The sequence below is a fragment of the Tachypleus tridentatus genome, chromosome 10 (genome assembly GCF_004210375.1).
Source record: "Tachypleus tridentatus isolate NWPU-2018 chromosome 10, ASM421037v1, whole genome shotgun sequence".
NCBI classification, from domain to species: Eukaryota; Metazoa; Arthropoda; class Merostomata; order Xiphosura; family Limulidae; genus Tachypleus; species Tachypleus tridentatus.
In genome coordinates, this window is record NC_134834.1 from 111,550,780 (window position 1) to 111,575,627 (window position 24,848).

The following is a 24,848-nucleotide window of genomic DNA, read 5'->3' on the forward strand; positions in this document are numbered from 1 at the left end:
GAGAGGATCTAGATGGGGGGTGATGATTAATCAGGCACAAGATTCATAACTCTAAAAATATGACACACCACAACATTCATTTTGTGGTCATTGGCCAAGTACAAGAGATACAGCATCTGAAAACATAGAGATCTGGATTTGCTCACCCCTTGTTTGGTAACATTGATGATGACAGTGAAATTGTCAATACGCACCATAACCACCCACCCCCTCAGGACTGAAAAGAAATGATATAGAGCCCAATGAACTGCCAAAGGCTTCTGGGTGTAAAATTGGAGAATAGCCTCTTTGATTGACCAGCAATCACAAATCCTTGTGGAATTAAGGAAAGTCCCCCAAACTGATCAAGAAACTATCTGTAAAAAGATAATTTGGGATGAGGTAGAGAAATGGGAATCTCCACTGAGGTCAATTCCTCATCAAGTCACCAAGAAAGGGTGGTCTGATTCCATGTGGAAGGGAGATAGTCCAAGGTATCTTGGGGGAAGTTCCACTGGATAAGGAAATGAATGCATGTGTGCCCAACCTAAGGGAATGACAGGCAGAAAATCCCAGATAAAACCCATATAAACCACAAAACTATCCTGAAATGTAGTTAAAGAGACCCATAACTAAACATATTTAGAAAACGTACTCATTACTAACAAACTTATAAAATATGTAAAGTCTACAAAATAATAAAAATTATAATCTTATTATGATAAAAAATAAACCAGCAAAATTATGAGTCTGATATAAAACACCAAAATTACAAAACCGCTAGAGGAATGTCGAAGATAAATGACACTTAAATATTGAACATATAAACCTACCAAAGAATATACAAAACAAAGAGGATAAAAATAGAACCTACCATACAGAAGATCAGAATAAAACAGTATCCAGTTAAGAATAAGAAAGTTAAATTCTAACCTAACCCTCAATTAGATTGTGACTAGTAGTAGGCAAAAAACAACTTACACAATAAATAACATTAACAGAGAAAGTAAGTAAAACTCTAAACACAAACAAATAAAGATACTAAAGACAAGTTTAAACTAAAGTAACCAACTGAGTAAAAGTAGTAGTAAACCTATGGAAAGTGAGAAAAACATAATACAAATCTCTTGTTAAAAAAGAACAACACCTGAATCAGTAGAATATGTCGAGGCACAGTTTCAGGTGGAAAGTGCCATGGAAGGACAGTTTCCACTAGGTAGCTATACCCAATTTCACAAAAATTGTAACATGGTAGGAAAAATCATTGTCTGAACATATGACAGGTACCCCTCACAAACTAAAATCTGTGTTTCCCCAACAGACATTATACACTGTGAGACCTGGGAACTGGTATTCTAGTTATGGTAGGAATTTCATCATCCACCATACTAAATCTTTAATTCATAAGAACAAAGCAGAATTTGGAAACACACACATTTCTAAAACAAGCAAGTAGAAACAGTGTAAATGAAACAACAGTCCAAACATGAAGTTGTAACTGATATAACTTTTACGATCAAGCACAATCAAAATATTGTATTCACATGGAAAATGAGATAAAACCTGTATACCAGAATACTAATCAAAAAAGTGAGAGCTGTGTTGTAATCATAGAGGGAGCTACCTGCACTACTATAGGTGACATATGTGGAAGATAGGCACATTATCAGCACGTTGCTTAACGTGCACAAAAATGAAGTGGATAAAAGACTGGTTGAAACTTTTAGCAATGCTTAGAGGGCAAATCAAGTTTGAGATAGCTTTGAGTAAGAGGAGGTAGCAGCTCTATTATGGGATATCAGAAATTTCTGAAACAAAGCATTAGTGTGTTTTAAATGTTTTTTAGACAAAAATGAGGCATCAATAACAGAGAACCTTTTCACAAAATAAGCATTTAGTTGATTCATATCTAACTGTATATTGAAATATCAGTGACATTAGAATGAGAATTATTTACCTGCCCACAGTTTGTGTTGATGGTGTTCAATACAACTTGTACAGTTCATAAAGGGAGGTCACAGCAGTTAAGATTTATACACAGTTTACTTGTCTCACTAGATTAGTAGTTACCATCAAATATTAATATATTCAAATTTCAATATATTTAAGTCATAAACAAGCAATAGCTTTATGATATAAAAAGCTTCCAACTGTTGTATCAAAACTTTCCACACACTAAGCACGTTTGACTTTCCTTCTCTCATTAAATCAACTGGATCTCAGGTAGACATTTCATGTACATAATTTGAAACATTTTTGATGGCTAACTAAAATCTTCACAAGCATCAAACATACTCCAAATTCTATACACAATCATATTAAACTTTAGCTAAAAGTTAGTTTTATTTATTTTTATATTTTTTCTGATTAACTCTACTGTGGTTTATATTACAAGAAAAAAAAAAGGTAGTAAAGATGATCATACCATTAAGTCATCTACAGTTCAAAACTGTGGACACTACTATCTCTCATGGATATTGGTATTTAAAGATGATCATACCATTGTTAAGTCAACTATGGTCCAAAACCAAAGACACCAAATACCGACATCCATGAGAGGTAGTAAAGATGATCATACCACTGTTAAATCATCTACAGTTCAAAACTGTGGATACTACTATCTCTCATGGATGTTGGTATTTAAAGATGATCATACCATTGTTAAGTCAACTATGGTCCAAAACCAAAGACACCAAATGCCAACATCCATGAGAGGTGGTAAAGATGATCATACCATTGTTAAGTCATCTACAGTTCAAAACTATGGACACTACTATGGGAGCATGGTAACAATGTGAGAAAGTGATTACTTAATCCAGGAAACCAAGATCTGGCATTGAAAAAGATGTTTGTATAATGTAAACCATCTCACTGAAATTTAATGATAAGGACTGCTCAAACATCTCTGGAATAACAAGAACATCAAGGAACAGCAGAAAGGGAAGAACTGAAGTAACCTGCAAGTACCTCCACAACATGAATAAATTAACAAGAGATAGGAATATAATATGTGTGAAGACTTGTACTGATCTGTTCAGCTCTAAATCCAAAACATTAGGAAGCAACATCCAAGTGGGGGTAGGAATGAGAATCCCAAATTAAAGAGGTGAATGGCAATTTTCATGGCTCATTCCAGTGTTACACAGTGGATGATATCTCATCATATACACCAGTAAGAAGTGAATGCTGGCTCATTCCAGTGTTACACAGTGGATGATATCTCATCATATACACCAGTAAGAAGTGAATGATGGCTCATTCCAGTGTTACACAGTGGATGATATCTCATCATATACACCAGTAAGAAGTGAATGATGGCTCATTCCAGTGTTACACAGTGGATGATATCTCATCATATACACCAGTAAGAAGTGAATGATGGCTCATTCCAGTGTTACACAGTGGATGATATCTCATCATATACACCAGTAAGAAGTGAATGATGGCTCATTCCAGTGTTACATAGTGTATGATATCATATACACCAGTAAGAAGTGAATGATGGCTCATTCCAGTGTTACACAGTGGATGATATCTCATCATATACACCAGTAAGAAGTGAATGCTGGCTCATTCCAGTGTTACACAGTGGATGATATCTCATCATATACACCAGTAAGAAGTGAATGATGGCTCATTCCAGTGTTACACAGTGGATGATATCTCATCATATACACCAGTAAGAAGTGAATGATGGCTCATTCCAGTGTTACACAGTGGATGATATCTCATCATATACACCAGTAAGAAGTGAATGATGGCTCATTCCAGTGTTACATAGTGGATGATATCTCATCATATACACCAGTAAGAAGTGAATGATGGCTCATTCCAGTGTTACACAGTGGATGATATCTCATCATATACACCAGTAAGAAGTGAATGCTGGCTCATTCCAGTGTTACACAGTGGATGATATCTCATCATATACACCAGTAAGAAGTGAATGATGGCTCATTCCAGTGTTACACAGTGGATGATATCTCATCATATACACCAGTAAGAAGTGAATGATGGCTCATTCCAGTGTTACACAGTGGATGATATCTCATCATATACACCAGTAAGAAGTGAATGATGGCTCATTCCAGTGTTACACAGTGGATGATATCTCATCATATACACCAGTAAGAAGTGAATGATGGCTCATTCCAGTGTTACACAGTGGATGATATCTCATCATATACACCAGTAAGAAGTGAATGATGGCTCATTCCAGTGTTACATAGTGTATGATATCTCATCATATACACCAGTAAGAAGTGAATGATGGCTCATTCCAGTGTTACACAGTGGATGATATCTCATCATATACACCAGTAAGAAGTGAATGATGGCTCATTCCAGTGTTACACAGTGGATGATATCTCATCATATACACCAGTAAGAAGTGAATGATGGCTCATTCCAGTGTTACATAGTGGATGATATCTCATCATATACACCAGTAAGAAGTGAATGATGGCTCATTCCAGTGTTACACAGTGGATGATATCTCATCATATACACCAGTAAGAAGTGAATGATGGCTCATTCCAGTGTTACACAGTGGATGATATCTCATCATATACACCAGTAAGAAGTGAATGATGGCTCATTCCAGTGTTACACAGTGGATGATATCTCATCATATACACCAGTGAGAAGTGAATGATGGCTCATTCCAGTGTTACACAGTGGATGATATCTCATCATATACACCAGTAAGAAGTGAATGATGGCTCATTCCAGTGTTACACAGTGGATGATATCTCATCATATACACCAGTAAGAAGTGAATGATGGCTCATTCCAGTGTTACACAGTGGATGATATCTCATCATGTACACCAGTAAGAAGTGAATGATTTTAAAATCAGTTAAGTATATATACAGTCGAGTAACATAAATCAAAGTTGAGAAGAAAGGCTGTATTAAAAACCTCAAACGCAAACCTCTGACTGATGGAATTTTATAATAAACAAAAACAAGCTTAAATAATAAAAAATATATGCTGCACAAATCAAAATGATTCCTAAGATACAGGCTATAATGTAGAATATAAAATGTACCCTAGGTTTTGTACTTGACTGGAAGTACGACCCACATTGTGGTGGCAATACACCATCTCTCAGTCTTAACCTCTGTCAGTGTCACATAAAACAATAAAATAATTAAAAAAAATAGAAATTAGGAGAGCAAGATGTAGATACTAAAGCCCATAACGTCCCCACATCTATATTACCTTTCACTGCCTGCAGATAGTTGTGGGAAGGTGACTGCTCTCCAAAGTATATTAGCATACTACAGGGTGTTCGGAAAGTCACTGTGCACTTGTATATTTATTAACAGACAAAACTGCACAGTGACTTTCCAAACACCCTGTAGTTAGTTTAGATAAATGGTTGGGACCTTTTATACTAGTATAATTTGTCTAGTAGGTTACTAATCAGTTCCTTGTCATCATATTGAGGGCTGGAATGCCAACTTTACGCAGTAAGTTTATTTTACTTCTATTTGGTAGTACCTTATTATTTACTTTGTACAATAGTATTGCAGATATCCCATGTGATGCTAAATGTACAGGAATAGCTCCAAAGAACATATCAGTGAGAAAAAAGAATTGACCATCAGTTTCCATTAGCAGTGGATGGTAAACAAATAGTAGTGTACCACTCTAAGAGATCCCAAAGATAGGGCTGCATTAATAACAGCAAATCCAAACCTCTGACTGATTATCATAAGCAAAATAAGCTTAAATAAAATTCAAAATGATTCCAAGAGTACAGGCTATAATGTAGAATATAAAATGTACCCTAATACCTTAGGAAGAAAAGGAAACATCCCAATATGGAAAGAAGAAAGAGGTATTCCATGAAAATCCATATATACAAGTGGAACACTGAAGACAGGAGGTGGAAGATAAACATTAACTGTAGGAGAGTAAATAGGGAAAAACAAAGCTAAGGGGATAAATTGGATAGAATTTACAGAGATGCAGATAAGAAAATCAAGAAGAAAATCTGCCTGATGGTAAGTTAAGGAAGAATAGAATTGAAGCCTTTATAAGTAGCGATTTTCAATCTGCGTGCAGCAAGAGATTGGCAGGTGTGCTGCAGTGGTTTTGAAACACATTCAACTTTCTTGGGATTTTACACGCAATTTACACACATCAATTAAAAAAAGCTACTATAAAGCCTTCCAAAACATTTGATGGTTTTCATTGAACTCGAGCACCAAGAAGATCATACTTAAATTTCATTCTCAGGTCTGTTAGTTTAATTGTGGCACAACAAGCGCTTTGTACATCATAAATGCTGCATCAAACAATAAAACTGCTTTCTGGAACACTCTCATTCTGAGATAAGCTACAGCAACTACACTATAGGTATGAATTTTATATCAATTGCAAAATGTCATGCTTATCGTGTATGAATTAACTTTATCATTTATCCATGGTAAAATATTTAAGTAAGTCTGGTGCTGCAAAGGAGAATGTGTTGAATCAAAAGCAAGGAATCAAACGAAAGTACAAAAACAAATACATCGAATATGGTTTTATCGCTTTGGAATCGGAACATCCTCAATTACCGTTCTGCCTACTCTGCAATGCAGCTTTATCGAACAAGGCACTTGTTCCTAGCAAACCGAAGAGACACTTGGAAAAAAAACATTCAGCTGTGAAGGATAAACCAAAAGAATACTTTGAAAATCTCGCAGCTCAACAACATGAACAATCAAGGAAGCTTGTGAACTACAGGAAGCTGCCCAAAAAAGGATTGACTGCAAGTTATAAAGTTGCTCAATTGTTGGCAAAATGCAAGAAAGTGCACACAGAGGCCGAGTCAGTCATTGCGCCAGCATTAGCAATCATCGTTGAAACTATGCTTGGAATGGCTGCCGCCAAAAAGATTAAGCAAGTTCCACTGTCCAATGACACAATTTTACGCTGAATTGTGGACTTGTCATCGGATTTGAAGGATCAAGTTTGTGAACACTTCGAAGAGCCTGAAGATGAATTGTCTCTGATATGGTCTCTTCAAGTTGATGAATCTACTGACGTTAGTGGAAAAGATCAAGTTCTGGCTTTTGTTAGATTCATGAAAGATAGAAAAATCGTAAATGAATACTTATTTTGCAAAGATTTAAAAACTACAGTGAAAGGCCAAGACATTTTCGAGTTAGTGAATGAAAACATTTTGCTCTTCAAATTACATTGGAATAACTGTGTCAGCACCGATGGCTGTCCTTACATTGAAATAACTGTGTCAGCACCGATGGCTGTCCTTACATTGAAATAACTGTGTCAGCACCAATGGCTGTCCTTACATTGGAATAACTGTGTCAGCACCAATGGCTGTCCTTCAATGCAGGGAAAAAAGTAGAGATTCGTCACTCTGGTGCAGCAACAAAATCCAAACATTAGGATTATTCACTGCATGATTCACAGAGAGGTGCTCTCCTCCAAATTTTTGCAGAAAGGTTTGCAGTCTGTTATGAATCAAGTTATTCAAGTGGTGAATTTCATCAAGTCTCAGCCACTTCAATCTCAACTTTTCTCTCTTCTCTGTGAAACAATGGATTCAGACTACAAAAAGCTACTGTATCACACTGAAGTTTGATGGCTTTTGAAAGGAAAGGTGTTAAAGCATCTTGTCCAACTAAAAGCTAAAGTAATTTCTTTCTTGGAGGTTGAGGAAGCAGGTTTTGAATTTTCTTTTCATCATGAGATCTGGTGGCTGAAGGTTCAATTTCTCTCCAACTTGTTTGACAAATTAAATTCTCTGAACTTAAGTCTCCAAGGACCATCTGAAAACATTATTACTGCAACGTCCAAACTGAAGGCCTTCGATGAAAAGGTGATGCTGTGGAAGAATAAGATCTCGAAAGGAGTCCTTGATTGTTTTCCTTCTGTTAACAAATGTCCGTCAAAGAAGAAAATTGCCCCTCAAATTTTGATCACATTAAGTGACCTACAGTCCACACTACAACATTACTTCCTATCACTTGCTGTTGATGAATATAACTGGGTGACCTATCAATTCGGAATCAACAAGACAACAAATCTTACAACTGAGGAGGAAGAACAGCTCATTGATTTACGAAATGACAAATTTTATCAGTTATTGCTTCCCAAAAAGAGCTTGGATGAGTTTTGGATCTCTTATTAAAAATATATATCCTGCAATCAGTTCAAAAGCAGTTGGAGTTCTGCTTTCATTTGCATCTTCCTGGTTTTGTGAAATTGGATTTTCAGCATTGACTGAAATTAAAGCCAGAAAGAGAGAGAGGCTTCTTACAATCGATGATGAAATGCGAGCTTGTCTGTCTATGTTAGAGCCTCGCTTCAATTTGATTTGCTCTCGGAAGCACACACAAGTGTCACATAGAAAACATATGTAAAATTAAAAAGTTTTGATTTTTCTGCTATACCACAAAATCGTTAAAAAAGCCTTAGAACGACACTCATGGCCAAAGCAAGCAATAGTATTATCAAAATGCAGATGACATTAATATCGCTTACTTTGGCTGTAATTTTCATTCTAAGGCTTTTTAAGTTAACTCTTCTGTGTTACATGTATCTAAACGTGATGCTCAATGACATTATTATCACTTGCTTTGGTCGGGATTTTTGTTCTAAGGCTTTTTAAGTTAACTCTTCTGTGTTACGTGTATCTAAACGTGATGCACAATGACATTATTATCGCTTGCTTTGGTCGTGATTTTCATTCTAAGGCTTTTTAAGTTAACTCTTCTGTGTTACGTGTATCTAAACGTGATGCACAATGACATTATTATCGCTTGCTTTGGTCGTGATTTTCATTCTAAGGCTTTTTAAGTTAACTCTTCTGTGTTATGTGTATCTAAACGTGATGCACAATGACATTATTATCGCTTGCTATAACCGTGATTTTCGTTCTGAGGCTTTTTAAGTTAATTCTTCTGTGTTACGTGTATCTAAATGTGATGCAAAATGACATTAATATCGCTTGGTCTGGACGTGATTTTCATTCTAAGGCTTTTTAAGTTAACTCTTCTGTGTTACGAGTATCTAAACGTGATGCACAATGACATTATTATCGCTTGCTTTGGTCGTGATTTTCGTTCTATGGCTTCTAACGCTTACCGTATAACGTGTACCTAAAAAAATCGTCAAGGCTTTCAAGGTGTGGCACGAAATTTTTCAGATTGTTGTAGTGTCCCGCAAGTCAGAAAAGGTTGAGAACCACTGCTTTATAGGGTGAGGTGTACAATGTCATGAGCAGAATATACTGTGAAACGTGTAAAAAACAAAGAGAAATAGGTCTAGCAGATTTTACGGTAGAGGCCTGGAAGGCAGTCTATGATAAGGTGATAGAAAACTGAGAAAATCTAAGTCATATGAAAATTTGTTCAGCTGTTACAGGTAGGCAGACAGGCAATACTGGGAAAAGGTAGGATTGACCTTGACCCCAGTGACCCTTACAAGTGAAATTAATTGTAAGAAGTGTAAATTTACAGTAAATGAAATTAATGTCAAGAATTTAAACTATAATGAAATACAAAAATGAAAAAGTCAATATACTGGAAGTATTAAGAAACTGTAGTGAAATAAAAATATGTATGTGATGTTATATGTTGAAGAAAAAAATATTTAACCTAATTATCAGTTAACCCATAACAAAACCACAAGTAAAGCAAAAATAACAGATACTTGATAAGCCTAATCAAACAGTACAGAGCAAAGGATATCATTAGGAACTAAAATAAAAATCTTAACTTAAAAATAAGTATGCACAATATCAGGAGAAGTTTGTTTAGTTTCCATTTCAAGAGTTCTGCACAAGCCAAGTGAATAAAAAGATGGATAAATGATAAATAACAACAAAATAGATGTGACTGTATAAAATTAAGTGTGTGGTGACAATAACATAACATTGTGGAACAACGTGGGGCCTATTGGTTCATCTTGGCTGTTCCACTCTCTTAACTAACTTAAAAGAAGTTAAAGCCATTCCTTATCACTCATAATTATCAAGTTAAATTCACTTAAATTTAATACCTCTACAACATCTAGTGGCAAAAATAAAATAAAAACATGTCTTACTAAAAATGACCCTTCTCCTGCCAAAATGCATACTTGTGTCGCATAGTGCTACTACTGTTAATGTTAAGTATGAAGATGATACAACACTATCAATTCCTTTTGCAATCTTAAATGCTTCAATCAGATCCCATTAACTCTTCTTTTTCAAGAGAAAACAATTTGAGAGATTTAAGCCTTCTCTCATATGACAATCCTTCCATTCAAGGGACCATTCTAGTAACCCTTCTCTGAACCCTTTCCAACAATTCAATGTCTTTCCTAAGGTAAAGAACCCAAGAATGAACACAATATTCCAACTGAGGCCTAACCACTAACTTTTACAATGAAACTATAAACTCTTTAGACTTGTATTAAATATTTCTGTTGATACAACTTAAAATCCTATTTTCCCAACCACTATCAATTCTTGAATGAGACTGATCAACCATTATGTCCTTCTTCCATGGTACTCTTAAAGGTTATTCCCACACAAATTATACTTATGATTCAAATTATGATAACTCACATGCATTATCTTAAAATTATTATAATTAAAACCAATCTACCATTTATTTGTCCAGCTCACTAAATGATCTAAATCCTTTTAAGAGACATGATGTATGGAAGCAAAACATATAGTTAAATTAATGATTGATATACCAGTAAGATGAATTACAGGTAATCCTAAAGTGAAAAAGACCATGGTACACTTAAGTGAATGGTATAGGAGAAAAGATTCAGTTAAGCCTAATTTTGAACCTGAACTTCACTGAGTATTAAGTATTAACAAATCTAACTAAACTTATGATATGGAACCCAAAGAACTACAGATAATAATATCAATAACATTATTCAAAAACCATAACAGTGTAGTGCCTTATTTTTCACAAGTCAGTAGATTGTACTTCAAAATGTGTGGGCCTTCAAATTTCAGATGAGGCTTCATGAAAGTCAGTTTGTCAGATGATCAATCTGCTGATGAAGTAAAGCTTTATCCAGGACGTACTGCTACTTGAAGCTTGTGTAAATCTGCTGAAAGAATATATAAATTCCACAGCAGTAATGTAGAATTCATAATAAATAACCAGACATCACTGTGTTGGCAGAAATAAATAAAAAGGTGTAATGAAGTAATAGGTTCTATAACTGGGTAGAAATATAAAATAATTTCATGTTGGAATAACTCATCAACTTACAAGTATTATTACTGTGCAATAAATAGTAAATGTGTGGTGAGAAATTGATATAGAGATATGGAGAAAACAAACATTACAACAAACGTACTGCTGAATTCAAAGTGACTGTTTGGTAGAAATAACAGAGGGAGTCGCATACATCAAGAGTGTGTGTCACACTCTTGTTGATGGAGGGTTGACGCATGATGAATTGAATGTGAGATACAGTTGAATCAATTGATTCAAAGATGGTTAGGAACTTCAGAGCTTGCAACATGTGAAAAAGTTTTATGTATATAGGGAGTAGGGCAGAACAAGAATAGCTATTTATGTGAGGGAAGGTATTGTATAATATTGGAATTTGCTGTTGACTATTCTATAATTAACTTAATACACAGGAGAATGTTACAAATTGTGTCATGTTAATTACTTTGTTTTGATTGCTTGTCTAGGATGCAGCTGGCATATGTTATATGAATAAGTTAAACGTACTGCTATGGAAAATTTACTAAAATATAAAGTTGTTATGAAAGATTGCTTGTTTAGGATGTGGCTGGCATATGTTATATGAATAAGTTAAACATACTGCTATGGAAAATTTACTAAAATATAAAGTTGTTATGAAAGATTGCTTGTTTAGGATGCAGCTGGCATATGTTATATGAATAAGTTAAACATACTGCTATGGAAAATAAAGTTGTTACAAAGGAAATGTTTCAGTTTACCTGATTTATCTCCCAGTGTTCCTGATGCTTTTTTGTCTCTATGTGGTTTTCCGGTGGTTAAATTCTTTGGTTGAAAATTTATTTTTTCATTAAGTGTATTAGAACACCTCTGTTTCACCCTTTTAGATACGTTCTTGAACTTGTTGAATAGGCTAGTTGAACATTTACTCTCTGTAAAACCGACATCTTCCTTCTTATCAACTTGTACAATGTTTTTTTTTCCTGCTTTACTTTTACCTTTGGCTTTTACCTTCCTGATTCGACTGCTCTTCACACAATCACTACTTGACTTGTATTTCAGAGATGACTTTTTGAACCTGTTTTCTACAGACATTGGAAATAGTTTCTTGTTTAAATCAGAAGAAGTGGATAACATGTTATCTACCTTACTCTGATCAGACTCTGATTTCACCGGTGAAGAACACTGCTCTTCAAATAATCTTTTATTAACAACACAGGTAGAAGGGTTGCTCACCAAGATACGGGGTAAGTTTTCACTGTATGGCACTGCTGTTTTACTTACATTCTTCTCTTGTGGACCATGGCTACGTACAGCTACAGAAAGTTTATAGTTAACAGAATTAAATTAAAATTAACATTACTTTGATATTACTGTTTATTACCTAAACATACAATGAAATAAAAATGTATTTAATTTCTCAAGTACAATTAACTGAATTTGAAACCAGAAAAAAAATTTAAATACATTAAATAAATTGACTCTAGAAATTGACTCTTCTTGGCTAGAAAAAATCTTCATGGCCAAAAGAAAACTAACTTTTTAACAATATTTGATTTCTCACCTAAAGCTTCCTGACTACAATAAAACTAACTTCTTAACACTATTTTTTTTCCAAACCATCATGGCTATAAGAATATTTTAACTATTTTTTTACAAACATTTTATTTCTAAACCATCCTGACTACAAGAAAACTAACTTTTTATAAACACTTAATTTCTTACCTAAACCTTCCTGGCTATAAGAAAAATGTAACCTCCTACAAATGCTTGGTTTCTTTTTCTTGAGGTCAGCAGAAAGCTGTTCCAAAGAGAGAGCTTTCCGAACAGAGGGAGAGCTAGAAACTGATGACCTAACTGAGTGTTCTGATTGTCGAAATCGCCTGAGGTTGTATCGTAAAGACACACTTCTCCTTACGCTTGCTTTGGGGCTACCACTATTCTTTTTTCCTGGTGAACTGAAGTGTTAGATTATATTTAATTTTTAGAAACAGCTACATTTTCAAAGTGGGCAAAAAATACATGAAAAGAATTCTGATGTGTCCTAAAACATTAAAAATGGAAAAATATTTTAAAATTTTATTAAATTAAATAACTTCTTAAAAACACAATGTCACTTGTTAGATCACAATTACTGAAATTTAGAAACTACAACTCAGGGTGTGAAACTAATGTCCTCTCTTTTTGCATACATATTAATATAAAATCTATTATTGAAAAGAACAAGCCAAAAACACATTAAGCATGAAATCCATGTCGAGGATACACCACTGCATTTCTAGAGCTTATTATAAGGCTATACATTTGTAATAAAACATAACCCACAATTTTAAATTATTCTTTGTCTCATAACATTTCCTATTAGAACAGATTCTTCTTCAAATTCAAGTCCATAATTTTAGAGTTTGATAAAAAACAAAAATATCAGTGACAATCTCCATACTATCTTTTAAAACAAAATATATTAACATATTTAATTAACAAATATACATATTTAACATACTTATCAACTTTCCAGTTACTGAAACTTAATTTTTTACAAATTCATCCTCACATTCCATCAACAATGACTAATACCAAACTTTGTTATAGGGAAAAATATCTTGAACTGTGACATATCAGTTTAATATGCTTCCAGTTCAAATACTTTAAAATTACAAGATTTTTGTGTACATAGAAAATGGGAATACATAAATCACATACAATATTAGTTTTCATCTTTACGTCGTGACAAGAGAAAAAAGTATATTTTATTTACCAAATTGTACTAGAAGGCAGACTCTGTCCACTCCAGCTGTGGTACCGAGAACGACGAATTGGAGAGCCCCAAGTACTAAAGATGTTAAGATGTTTCCACAACCATTCCCTCACACCATCCAAGGTACGATATGGAGTGAGGGGAAGCCTGGACACAGGATTTTTATTAATTAGGTCAAGAAGAGATACAGCCAAGGCTCTACCCACCTACCAATCAGAACAGTGTATAAAATCAGAACCTTCTAAAATGTACAAGTTAATTAAAACAATAAAAAAATTTAGTAAACTGGATGACAGAAAAATAATAAGTGTGTAAAGCTAAAGAATGTGGTCATAACTTAGGAATCAAAATTAAGTTTTAATATTTTCCAATAAATGATTTTGCCTTAAGAAGCAGGTTCTTCAAGTCTAATGAGATCTGTACTTCAGTTCAGGTTTTCCCAAATAACATACACATTTATATATCATTGATTAATAGATTAAAACATGAACATAATTCATATATAAGTGAATTCTGTTTTATAATGAAACATTCTACTATTTCACTAAACTGTAGATCAATATTGATACAAAACAAGATGTTTTTGTTTCACTAGAGTGAGGTCGTGATCCCTTCTAAATAAAACAGGGAGACGTTTGTCTTAAAGGTTGGTGTGATAGAGAATGCAGGATGAGAAAATGAGGTGAAGGTGTTTTATAATAGTTTTATTTTTTAGAGGATTTGGGGGATTCCTTACCCTATGATCCCACTCACGACAGTATCTTATAAGGGGATGCACTAAAATGATAAAAAAGGACATTGCAGCAATGCCAGGGTTTTATGAGCATGACAGTCAAACACCAGCATCAAATACAATGTCCACAACACCTGTTGAAATTGTCCAACATTGGTATGCAGTTGACTCTACCCCAACAAGATAAGTTGACTGATCCTGGAGGAGGTGCCATCGCAAGGCTACCCACCCACAGGAAATTCAAGACCAATGTGGTGTGTTGGGGTTGGACCCCTCAACCATCAGGTAAAGTGAAAAGACAGGGCATTTTCTAGGAGGTCCCCTCATCATGTACATTCACACTAAGAAGAACAAAAGTGATAATCTGCTTTAAACATTTTCTCTGCAACAAGTCTTTGCAATACTTTGTTCTCCACATTTAAGAAACAACAATGTGAAGGAACTATAAAAGCTGCATTTGATTTCAAGTTACATAAACTTTCCTTTCAAAATACATCACAAACAGAACTAAGGGGTGAAGCACTTGAAAACACAGTATTTGAGGTGTGTATTTCAGCTTCTTGCTGTTTTGTGGTGATATGATTTTACAGAAGTTCATTCAGTGGCTGGTAAGACTTATCTTGGTTCAAACTGTATGGGATGACTCGGTGAATATCACCTACAACTTCCCTTTAGTTCTCATTTTACTGGAAAAGAAAGAATTTTGTCATACTTCACTCATGTACAGTTACTTTTAGTGAGAACTACAGCCATTGTAAAGAAAAGTGTATCGTACAAAGCAGTATTACATTCACTTCATTTTATACTAACGATTACTGTAAAAACTGTAAATTATGGGGAAGTTGTTTACTCAGTATAAAGTTGAAGATGAATATTTAAATAAAATAGAAGGTGAGTAAGAACATAAAACTGTAAAATATGGGTAGCTGTTTATGTATGATAAAACTGTAGATTAATCTGTAATTACAGAGAGAAATGATTATAGAACATGAAACTGTAAAATACGGGTAGCTGTTTATGTATGATAAAACTGTAGATCAATGTGTAATTACAGAAGGAAGTGATTATAGAACATAACTGTAAAATATGGGTAGCTGTTTATGTATGATAAAACTGTAGATTAATCTGTAATTACAGTAGAAGGAAGTGATTATAGAACATGAAACTGTAAAATATGGGTAGCTGTTTATGTATGATAAAACTGTAGATTAATCTGTAATTACAGTAGAAGGAAGTGATTATAGAATATGAAACTGTAAAATACAGGTAGCTGTTTATGTGTGATAAAACTGTAGATGTGTAAATAGAGTACAAGATAATTACAAAGACAAACTACACATTTCTATGTTGAGTGAAATATCTATACTCCTCTGGAAAATTCTCAGTCTACCACCTTTTGATTTCTTCTGAAATATATTAATCAATGATTGGAATAAGGTGTTGTAACCATCCACTCTGTAGCACGTTTTTGAATTCTCCTGTTTTCATGTTTCAAGCTTCCAGGTGGGAAAACACATAGAGCAATGTAAACATTTCCAGGTGGGAAAACACATAGAGCAATGTAAACATTTCCAAGTGTTGTCGACATATTTTGTTTCATTCTACAGGTGACAGATATGTAGAAACATTCTTGGAATTTTCAAACTGTAATTACATCACACAAAGATATTTTTAAACAGAGAGTCTCATGGAACTGTAGCTTGTAAGTGTTAGCAGCTTAGCCTTTTCAACCATATTAGTTATAAATTAAAGTGTTACATATTGTGTGAAATGCTTAAAATTGTTTGAATAAAATATATATTTAATTTCAAATGAACAATTTGTGTTATATAATTTTCTACTGCCCTCACACTACATAAAAAATTATTCTTTGTAATGCAACCACACTTTCCAAAATACTCATTCAAGCCATACCTGAGGACAAGAACCACCTTATTTAAAAATGAAAGTTGCCTTAACGAAATTTGTATGAACATTTGTTTGGAAAAATGGATTTATGGACTCTTAAAACTCTAATAATCTTAAACATTAATCAATCCCCCTGAGCTGAAAGTATGTCAAGAAATTTCAACATATTCCCTCATGATACTTCTTCCCTGAAATCTGGAATTATCCCTTCCAATAATTCAATTTCCTGCCTTAAACCTTTCACGACAAGCCAGGGATGAAAAGGCCATGTCATCATGTTTGTTGACGTGCATTGAAAGTTTTATTATTTTATGAATTTATCTCAACAAGTTTGGTATCAAATTATAAATTACAATTCAAACTTTAATGTTATATATGAGTAAACTTCTTAATTTAAAATTGAATATTAAAAGAACACACCTAATATACATTTTAGTGAGTTTTGGTATGATGAATGCAGCACTTTAAAATTAGATGTTTGTGATGTCAGAATACTAAGTCTATAGTTTTATACAAATTAGGAATACAAATTACCAATATTAACAAGCTGGTGTATAAAATAAGAAACTGGTATATTTTTATTCTGCTGAGATATGGTTTATATACTGAATCAAACACAGTGGTCCCATTTACGTCTTTCTACTTTTGGAAATGCTCCTTTACATACAGACTTTAGTATGTGATATATGAATAATCAGTCCACAGCTTAGAATGTCCCATTTGGGGTTTTCTCAGCCACTTTAATATATGAAAAGACTACCATATTCTTTTGAACTAAGATTTCATGAAGGTAGGCTATGTCTTTAGTCTGCTTGAGGTTTAATATTTTTTAAAACCTAAATACATCATAGTTACTAAGCTTAATAAATTATAGTGGAATTCTATGGTATCAGTATAGTTATTTATGATTTTTTGGTTATTTAACTATATATATGAAACCTAAAAAAAAATATTGTTTGATATCTTACATGTGCAAAATTGTAAAAGGCTTAACAACTTATGCTAGCAGCAACAGAGTTCAAAGGCTACAGACAGAAGAGATAATTACTTGCTTTATTTTTCCATTTACTGTTCTGCATTTTAACAAAAACAAGTTTAATAATTTATTTCTAAATAGTAATCTATATACATATATAATGCATAATAAGTGAAATGTGACTGTACATTACAAAAATATTAGTCCAATAAAACATAGATAAAACAGGGAAGATCAGTTTTATATTACTGGATGCATAATGCAAGTTACATAATATTAACTAGGCATAACTGAAAGAAAGGTCAGTATAATAAATATATGTAAATAAAAATTATTATGAGATTTAAGCAACTTGTGCTTTCAGGTCATAACAGTATTAATTTTAGTATGAAATAAGCATCATTTCCTGATTTATTTTATGATGATTACAGAGTTGGTCAAGTGACAGACCCCACATCGTTAGAGTAGAGAAAATAGAGTAAAATATCAAGTCTTACTTAAAACAAACATTTGAAATATATTTAAAAGGTTTTAGAAATTACACAAATAATACCTGAGATTTCTGGAAAGCAAAATAGATTTTAATTACAACATAAGATCACTTTGCACTCAGACTAATAACAAATTTGTCTCCATATTTTAACAAACTCTTTAGTAAAAAAATATTTCATTAAAAAACATTTTTGTACTCAAAATACTTGTAAACTTTACTAGACGTCTACCAATCTTGTGAAGACACATTCTGTATCAAAAGTTAGAGAGTAAATACTTAATGCTGCAAATGTGTAGTCCAACTAGTGTATATTATACTGTTTTCATTGTGAAAAAGTTAAATAAAATGATGCGTAATCAGCAGTTTACATTGGACTGTTGATTTTCTCATTACTTCTATGTATACAACCTAAAATATTGTTTCCCTTATGTATACTGATAAGAAAACAATCAAGACTTCATAACATGTTTATCTTAACCAACTTCTGCTGCATAGCTTTACCAAAGCATGAAGTGTTTTGAAGGTGAAACAGATAACTTTGATGTAATTAGTATAATCTGTTTTAAAGAAAGCCATTGGTTGCTTTTCTCTAATCTCACCTGTTCGAATATTTCAGGTGTGTAAGGAGGTGGAGTGTTTCTTCTTGTTACTGGTGGACTTAGGTTAGTTCCTAAAAGTTCCACAGGAGGTATAATGTTCACTGAGCGTCCTGTGTTGTAGTTACACTCTAATGTGTAACTTGAAAGAAAAAGCAGCTGTTTTCAAACAAAACTTTTTAAATTTGTTCCAAACATGTAATCTTATCAACAGAAGATATAAATTTAATATCTGACTGCCATCAATCAAACATTTCCTATATATTTATGAATGAACTTCTGTTACTTTTGCATATTATTAGCATTTAAAAACATAGTATTTAAATTTTGCTATTACTAGTAGAAATAGTAAATAATAATTAAGGTTTGTTAAAGTTTTTAACCTAGAAGTTAATGAGATGCCTAGCTTGGTTTTCATGAGTGAAATGTAAAATCTTCAACTCTCTACCTGAATTGAAACTACAGTAATTTCAATTTATTTATTTTATAAAATTTCTCATTCATTAAAAATGAGTTTTAAAAATACATACAGAAACATTAACAATATCTGCAAAGCATCGGCTCTTTATTAATATATTCTTTAGTTAGTAAACAAGCATCAGAACCACTTGGAAACAATACCTGTAATACTGTAGAATAAACTCATCTGTGAACAACACCTGTAATACTGTAGAATAAACTCATCTGTGAACAATACCTGTAATACTGTAGAATAAACTCATCTGTGAACAACACCTGTAAAAAGAGAGATTAATCTCACCTGTGTTATGCCTGTGTGTACAACACCTGTAAAAAGATAGATTAATCTCACCTGTGTTATGCCTGTGAGTGTGTACAACACCTGTAAAAAGATACATTAATCTCACCTGTGTGTTATGCCTGTGAGTGTGTACAACACCTGTAAAAAGATAGATTAATCTCACCTGTATGTTATGCCTGTGAGTGTGTACAACACCTGTAAAAAGATAGATTAATCTCACCTGTATGTTATGCCTGTGAGTGTGTACAACACCTGTAAAAAGATACATTAATCTCACCTGTGTGTTATGCCTGTGAGTGTGTACAACACCTGTAAAAAGATGCATTAATCTCACCTGTGTGTTATGCCTGTGAGTGTGTACAACACCTGTAAAAAGATAGATTAATCTCACCTGTGTGTTATGCCTGTGAGTGTGTACAACACCTGTAAAAAGATACATTAATCTCACCTGTGTGTTATGCCTGTGAGTGTGTACAACACCTGAAAAAAAGATACATTAATCTCACCTGTGTGTTATGCCTGTGAGTGTGTACAACACCTGTAAAAAGATGCATTAATCTCACCTGTGTTATGCCTGTGAGTGTGTACAACACCTGAAAAAAAGATACATTAATCTCACCTGTGTGTTATGCCTGTGAGTGTGTACAATGCTACTCTTCCACTTCCTTCTTTGCTGCTACCATCGTGCTTTTTACTGCCATACATATTTTGTTCTGTAAAATTGCAGGCGTTGAAATCAAAATTAGGACTATTGATGGTCATCAATTTGGCTAAAAGTAAACTTTCCACCTGAAATTAAAACAATGTTTGAAATAAATGTTTTCACAACACGAACATAACTGTTCACATAATTTTGTAGTTTTTTAGTTAACTTTGTATTACCCTTCAGAAACATCAAAATAATAGCATTATGAAATGTAATAAAAAACCATATTACCATAAAGTTCACATGTTGTAAATAAAGAAGTGTACCTGAAACTTGCTTGATTTAACAAGTTAACATGAATAAGAATCAACCAAAATGAGTTTTTTTACTTCTGAATGATAACAAGCTGACAGAAAACTCAAGAACATGTCAATTATGGTACCATATTTGAACCATTTTGGTTACCTTAACCCTCAGAAAATATCAATTATAATGTCATTAACCTAATAAAAATTTGGTTACATAAGCGTAATTTCATTAATATAATGACAAACCCTAATTATATGAACATAAAGCTAAAGCTTATGAATTTACTTTATACTAAGTACGTTCAATCTGACAGCTTCTGATTAGTGGAAACAAGATATTGATACTTCAAACACTGCATAAAAATTCACCAAATGATCGTTCTCTAATTGTTATAACTAAAAAATAATATTTTGTTTGACATTATTATACACATTCTAAAAAGTCAAAAAGCATGCTGGAGATTGCAAGTTTTCAATGAACAAAACTAATATTTTAGTAAATATTTAAAACATTTCTTTTATACTTAAGAAAATAGTTTTAACTGGTTTTTTACTTTGAATGCAGTTTCCCATTTTCATTTGAAAATTAACATGCATGTTCTAACAGTTTCGTTTGAAGATTAATATGTAGTTCTAACAGTTTCGTTTGAAGGTTAATATGCATGTTCTAACAGTTTTGTTTGAAGGTTAATATGCATGTTCTAACAGTTTCGTTTGGAGGTTAATATGCATGTTCTAACAGTTTCGTTTGAAGGTTAATATGCATGTTCTAACAGTTTTGTTTGAAGGTTAATATGCATGTTCTAACAGTTTCGTTTGAAGGTTAATATGCATGTTCTAACAGTTTTGTTTGAAGGTTAATATGCATGTTCTAACAGTTTCATTTGAAGGTTAATATGCATGTTCTAACTGTTTTGTTTGAAGGTTAATATGTATGTTCTAACAGTTTTGTTTGAAGGTTAATATGCATGTTCTAACAGTTTTGTTTGAAGGTTAATATGCATGTTCTAACAGTTTCGTTTGAAGGTTAATATGCATGTTCTAACAATTTTGTTTGAAAATATCTATACATAATATTCAAGAAACGTTTATATGATAATAAATCTAGTTGTACACATACATATGAACCTCAACAACTTTCATACCCTTTTTCGACAATCAGTAAAATAGTTCCCATACAAGAAGCAGCCCCTCTTGGAAGCATGACCATGAAGATCCACATAGCAGTATATTCCACTCTCCTCTGGGCTGATTTGGGCATATAAACAGGAGTTGCACAAGAACTTTAGGTCCTTTGGACTCTGTCTCTGAGTGACTTCTTCCTTAAGTGTGAAGGAAGATAGAGAATTGTCTTCACCCTCACTTCCTTCTCTATCTGTACAGCTGGTACGATCCGTCCAGTCTTCTTGTTGAATAGACAACTGTGCACAAAAGATAAATAAACCCTTGCTAGACTGAAAGCAACTACATAATAACCTGGAGGTTTTAAAAATGAGCACCAAGTGTTAACTGTAATCATACAATAAGGCTTAACAACCACAAGTGATTGTTATTATAAATAGCAAAATGCTTAAATAATTCACTACCAAATTTGTGTCATACTTAACATTAAAATGTTAATCTAATTAAACAAATAAATGGTAGATAGTCACCTACTGGTTTACTACACGACATTCCAGACAGTTGAAAAGCAAATGTTCAAACATTATTCAACAACACAAATGTTCTAGTAATGTTTACAATCAGATATATATCAGGTATGTATATAGGTAATGTTGAATTTAGGTATTAGGTAATACATGCTAATTTAAGTACATATGAAGTACAAATCAAAGCCATATGTATAACTAAGTTACTCACTATCCAGGTTGTACATAGGTAATGACAATTCAGGTACCTAGAAGATATAGATCAAATCTGTACTTAAGTTATCTACCATCCAAGAATGCATTATGTAGGTAATGTTGATTCACATACTTAAGTGATATGATTCAAAGCAGTAATAAAGATATTATTATTTTCAGGACCATCAAAGAGTACAAGTCAAAGGAAGTTAAAATATTATAAAACATTGATCTTACATAGTGCAATCTATAGGAAGACTACAAATCCTACATCTTTTCACAATGCAAGTTAGCTTCTATAATTATGAGGACAGGATATTATGGGATTGTCAACACAGCATTGGTGATGTAATCAAGGCAATGAATTAAAACAAAAACTAAACTGAATGTGTTTTAAACGTAACTCATGGAAAATTGAAGTAAAATCTACCTTTGATAGTTTCACTTCTGGTGAAATACTACCTAACTTTGATAAGAAAGGCTTAGAAATTTTGGGAAATGATTGAAGAGCATTTGAAGTGAACACACCAAATGAAGTTTCTGCTTTGTTAGGTATCATGGCTGAAGGTTGGTTTGAGAAGTCAAAAAAGGATGGTGGAGAAATTTGCCGAATATTGTCAAGTTTATTGTTATTATCCATAAACTTTTGTTCTTCTGCAAACTGATGAATATTACTGTCTGATTTCTTTATCAAACTTTCTCCCAACAATTCTTTATCAAAAGAGGGACTTGTATCATATTGGGAGACTTCAAAACTTTCATAACTGTTCCATTTTGTATTTGAAGATTCAACACAATTATGAAGAGGGTACATCTTTGAATGATAATAGAGGAGCAAATGGCAGGTGGAGTACACTGCAGGATGGTCTTCAAGTTTGCAGTCAAGTATTTACGGTTCAAGTTAGCATACGAACATCCATTCGGTAATGTCCTCTTACTACACCATCAGGATTGAGAATTGGAATCAATTTGAAAACAAAGTTATCCATGCAGAAAAACAGGCCTGGGGTCTTCAGTGGCAAGAATAAAATGCAAAAATCCACGAAGAACAAAACTCGAAGGTGTTTCTCCTGGGTGTACACGACTACTGATGAAAACAATCTGTCAACAGAGTTTGAATTTGAAAAATATTTTAAAGGTTCATTGACTTAAATCTTTTACATAAAGATAATAAAGTATTTGAACATGTAGCTTGATTGTTTTGGATTTTAATATCATATCATAATAGTTGAAGGGAAAAACAGTTTTTTAATCAACACAATTCCATACTCCTAGTGTTTTCTACCTACTTTCTTATAATTTTGCCATGTCTAATGAACACAATAGCATTTTACTATTTGATTAATCTTTAGGTTGCTTTACTTATAAACAGACATGAACTTACTCATTCAAGTCACCTCCTGATAGTATTGTGATTAAAGCAATAATAGTTTACGGACAAAGTTCCTGTATGAACACAACCAACTTAAGTACTTCAGGTTAAAATATTTCACTGAACTATAACTCTGTACAGTAATGATCAATCATCTTAATTATAATTTATTAATATTGTCCTGAGTGTAAAATGCACATTTTTCCTTTAACATTTTTTTCTGAACTCACCTTTTTATTTTGAAACTTATGGCACCGAGGAATGGTTTGATGAGGGAAGAGGTAAGGTAGACGATCTTCCCGTTCTTCCAACATACCCTTTAACGACGTAACTGTCACTAGCTCCACTTTATGGCCATCCAAAGAATAACACAAAACTTCACGACAATAGTAAATGTTGTCAATACTGCAGAAAACATTAAAACATTTAATAGTTTCAATATAAAGCAAATAGGTAACATTTCTTATGCACATGTATCTAAGACATGCCAAAACACATCCAAACCTGTACTTTCTAAATACCTAAAACAATATTACCTGCATACACACCTGGATGTTGGGTCACTCAGGTCTAAGTACAGACATATCTGTACCATCTACCTACCTAAATCAACACTGCCTACATACCTACCTTGAAAATGTTGGTTATAATTGTAGCCATGATCCTCTTCTCCTATTTGCATAAATCAAAACTCTTCCTATATACACACCTGGATGTTGGATCACTTGGGTCCAAATAAAGGCCTGATCTATATGTCTAAGTATATAAATCAACACTACTGATATACACACCTGGATGATGGATCACTTGGGTCTAAGTAAAGGCCTGATCCATATGTCTAAGTATATAAATCAACACTACTGATATACACACCTGGAAGTTGGATCACTTGGATTCAAGTACAGGCCTGATCCATATGGCTAAGTATATAAATCAACACTACTGATATACACACCTGGATGTTGGATCACTTGGGTCTAAGTACAGGCCTGATCCAAACTGTTTATCTAACTGAGTCAACATTTCCTGACATTCATTGTAGCTGAAAGGAAACGTAAAGGCAAAATATGTTGTTGCAGTACTGTGACTTGGGAGCTTATGAAGAAATGTCAACACAAAGTTTCCTTCCTTAACCTGTTAGATCAGAATATAAAATAAACACGATTTTCTAAAACAAATAAATGTTGTTTAGTGCAAACTTGAAAATAAGAACACATATACTGTCCATCATATTTTGACAGAAAACATTAGCTTTAACCAGCACACAAACCATCCTGATGGAAATAAACAAG

At 33.2% G+C, this 24,848-nt stretch overlaps 1 pseudogene across 1 annotated transcript in view; it reads right to left on the bottom strand.

Annotated features, from left to right (window-relative positions):
• LOC143230091 (uncharacterized) overlaps nucleotides 1–24,848 on the bottom strand; it is a 41,207-nt pseudogene that overhangs the window by 10,088 nt on the left and 6,271 nt on the right. The window contains exons 4-12 of the transcript XR_013016229.1: nucleotides 24,512–24,690; nucleotides 23,787–23,961; nucleotides 22,615–23,285; nucleotides 21,486–21,761; nucleotides 20,006–20,175; nucleotides 18,630–18,768; nucleotides 13,921–14,126; nucleotides 12,888–13,120; nucleotides 11,924–12,478 (exon numbers count right to left, since the gene is read on the bottom strand). The product of XR_013016229.1 is annotated as an uncharacterized LOC143230091 (transcript). The remainder of the gene's footprint in view (nucleotides 1–11,923; nucleotides 12,479–12,887; nucleotides 13,121–13,920; nucleotides 14,127–18,629; nucleotides 18,769–20,005; nucleotides 20,176–21,485; nucleotides 21,762–22,614; nucleotides 23,286–23,786; nucleotides 23,962–24,511; nucleotides 24,691–24,848) is intronic.